Below are 3,474 nucleotides of genomic sequence, written 5' to 3' on the forward strand. Positions count from 1 at the left end.
ATGGGAGAGGCAGGAGCCCTGGGGCTGCCTTGACATAAGGTGACTTCAGCAGGAGGCCCCTGCAGGTGGGGATCTGGAGGGCAGAGAGTGCCGGCAGAGACAAACAAGGGAGGCACAATTGGCCAGGGCCAGGGCAGAGGCGGAGATGAGAGGCAGGGACACGTGCAGAGGTGATGCCAAGGACCTGGCAGGACAGCAAACTCAGTGGAACCTGCAGAGAGCAAGGCCAACTCCAAGGAGAGTCGTGAGGGCACAGGACCACAGAGTTGCCAGCCAGTGGTGTGAGGGGACACATGTGCAGGGTGGGAGTTGGGAGGGGACGTTCTCATTTCTGCTCCTTGGTCTTCCAGACCCCAAACAAGGCCCCAGTCTGCTGCACCTTCTGGGGGCCCCAGGCCTTGGAGGAGAAGCTTTATGTCTTCAGCCTGGTGAGCTAGGCTGAGCATGAACTGAGGACAGAGGCCCGCATGCACTTGGGGAGCCCACAGCCCCGGAGAGCGGCTAAGGATCCCTGATCGTGAGTGGGCCTCCTGTTGTGGATCCCTTTTGAGCAGATCTCAGCTTTCTGGAGGCATGAAGATCGGACCAGTGTGGGGTTCTGCTTCCCCAGGGTCTGGAGGACTGGCCTCTCGGAAGGCCTGAGGAAGGCCCTACCTCAGAGGGTCTCTCTGAGGCCTTAAGACCCTGAGGCCGCACCCCAAGAGCCCAAGTTCATACTTGGGCCTGCAGGGAAGAACACCCCTCCCAAGGCCTTTTACATCCGGATTTGAATTCCCTGGATCAGGTGCTGTGAAGGGACTGTATGGACAGAGCGTGTGCTGCAGGGGAAGCCCAGAAGTCTCTCTGGCTGCCCAGGGCCAAGGCTCAGAGAATTGGAGGTGGAGATGACTATGGGCCAGAAGCCGCCAAAAATCACATTCCAGACTAAAAAAGATCTCAAGATAACAAACAGGCAGGAAATAGCATCATCACACAAGCTTCTGCCTTCCTTCATTGTCACCTAAGATGCCGACATCAGAGCCCAGGGGTCCTGTGGAATCCGAAGAACAGATGGAGTGTGGATGACGAGGGTCAGTCCTGCCAGCAGGAGAGGACAGGAAGCCAGCTTCCCAGAGCCACAGCTCATGCCTCCAGGAAAACACAGCAGAGGTCAAGAGCAGGCAAAGGAGCATCTCACTTCATTCAAACTGTAGCTTTGACCCCATCTTGCAACAGGGAACTTGGTCACTAAATTGGAGAGGCCCCTCCTTGCCTCCAGCTAGGACCTCGAGTCAGTGGAGATCAGCAGACAGCGGTCCCATGAAGGCTGACACCTGGCAGCGCTCTGACTCTGACCCTCCAGGGTGAGGGAGGCCGGCCCACGCGATCTGAATTTGATCCCGTGCAGAAAGGAGCACTGTCGCAGGGCAGAGCAGCACCCAGTGTGCGGGCTCTGGCCATCCTCCCTCCCAGCTTGCTGGATCAATCCAGACAGACAGATTTGCCCTGTGACAGGCTTATTTATAATGCTCCACCCGGTAGAAATGGGGCCCAGAGATGTCCTTGATTCTATAGCCATCTGTGTCAGCTGGCCGCCCCTCTGGGAGGAGAGCCGGGGGCTGCATTCCCGAGGGTCCAATTTCCCACACATTCAGTCATGAATGTTAGGGTTTTGCCTTATCACTTTACCCCCTGTAGTATTATTTACTGTATATGTTTCTGTAAGATGATTTACTATTTGCTTAATAAATTTGTCTTAAAAGAACATCTTTTGTATCAATTCTGCAAATGGAAAACCAGTATCACTTGCCATAAATGGAAGGAAAACTTGAAAAGAAATACAAGGTTAAACAAAGATGATATGTTTAAGTAGACTTCCCTCCCCCCAGACCCCCAATCTGGAGGCATTCATTGACCCAAAGACTACTCTTTTTTCTTTTTAATTTTTAAATGTTTAAAAAATTTTTTTAATCTCTTTATTTCTCTAATTTGAGAGACAGAGACAGAGAGTGAGTGGAGGCGGGGCAGGGAGAGAGGGAGACACAGAATCCAGAGGAGGCTCCAGGCTCTGAGAGGTCAGCAGAGAGTCTGACACAGGGCTCAAATCCATGGACTGAGATCATGACCTGAGTCAAAGTCAGACGCTTAACCAACTGAGCTTCTCAGGTGCGCCAAATGTTTGTTTAGTTTTGAGAGAGAGAGAGAGAGACAGAGAGACAGAGAGACAGAGAGAGACAGAGACAGAGGGTGAGTGGGGGAGGGGTGAAGAGAGTGAGACAGAGAGTCCAAAGCAGCCTGCAGGCTCAGAGTTGTCAGCACGGAGCCTGATGCAGGGCTAGAACTCAAGAGCTGTGAGATCAAGACCTGAGCCCAAGTGGAATGTTAAGAGCCGCCCAGGCATTCCTTACTTTCTTTTTTTTTTAATGCTTATTTATTTTTGAGAAAGCACAAGTGGGGGAGGGGCAGAGAGAGGGGTACAGAAGATCCAAAGCTGGCTCTGCACTGACAGGCTGACAGCACAAGTCCAACATGGGTCTCAGACTCATGAACCTCGAAATCATGACCTGATTGTAGTCGGAGGCTTAACCGACTGAGCCACCCATGTTCCCCATGCACTTTCTGTGTGAAAAGAAAAGAGAACTGATGGGGTAGCAAGGATTAGGAAGGTGTTAAACATTCTATCTTTTTTAACTTAATTTTGAGAGACAGAGAGAGACAGCAAAAGCAGTGGAGGGTCAGAGAGGGAGGGAGACACAGAATCTGAAGCAGGCTCCAGGCTCTGAGCTAGCCGTCAGCACAGAGCCCAATGCTGGGCTTGAACCCATAAACTGCGAGATCATGACCTGAGCCAAAGCCAGACACTTAACCGAATGATGAACAAAAAACGCTCTAAATGAGGTGCAATATAAAATGGAAGGAGCTACTGCATGCACTGAAGAGGCAGAAAGGAGAATAGGTGAATTAGAAGATAAAATTATGGAAAAAGAGGAAGCCAAAGAAAAGAGAGATAAAGTGATCCTGGAGCATGAAAGGAGAATTTGAGTACTGAGTGATGCAATCAAACAGAAATGTCTGTATCCTAGGAATTCCAGAAGAAGACAAAGAGAGAGAAAGGGGATGAGGGGGTACTTGTACAAATTACAGGCAAGAACTTCCACAGCCTGTGAAAGGAAACAGACATTGAAATCCAGGAGGCACAGAGAACTCCCCTCAGATGTAACCTGAATTGATCTACTACATAACACATCATAGTGAAACTGGCAAAATACAAGCATAAAGAGAGACTTCTGAAAGCAGCTAAGGATAAATGGACCTTTACAGACAAAGGTAGATACATAAGGTGGTAGCAGACCTATCTCCTGAAACTTGGCAGGACAAAAAGGGATGACAGGAAATCTACAATGTGTTGAACAGAAAAAATATACAGCCAAGAATCCTTTATCCAAGAAGCCTGTCATTCAGAATAGATGGAGAGATCAAGGTTTTCCCAAACAA

At 49.8% G+C, this 3,474-nt stretch overlaps 1 long non-coding RNA gene across 1 annotated transcript in view; it reads left to right on the top strand.

Annotated features, from left to right (window-relative positions):
* The window catches only part of LOC115298954, a 12,020-nt gene extending 10,276 nt beyond the window's left edge, over positions 1-1,744 (top strand). Inside the window, exon 2 of the long non-coding RNA XR_003911910.1 lies at positions 351-1,744. This is a non-coding gene — a long non-coding RNA (uncharacterized LOC115298954). The remainder of the gene's footprint in view (positions 1-350) is intronic.
* The last annotated feature ends 1,730 nt before the right edge of the window (positions 1,745-3,474 follow it).

Source organism: Suricata suricatta, chromosome 8, assembly GCF_006229205.1.
Source record: "Suricata suricatta isolate VVHF042 chromosome 8, meerkat_22Aug2017_6uvM2_HiC, whole genome shotgun sequence".
NCBI classification, from domain to species: Eukaryota; Metazoa; Chordata; class Mammalia; order Carnivora; family Herpestidae; genus Suricata; species Suricata suricatta.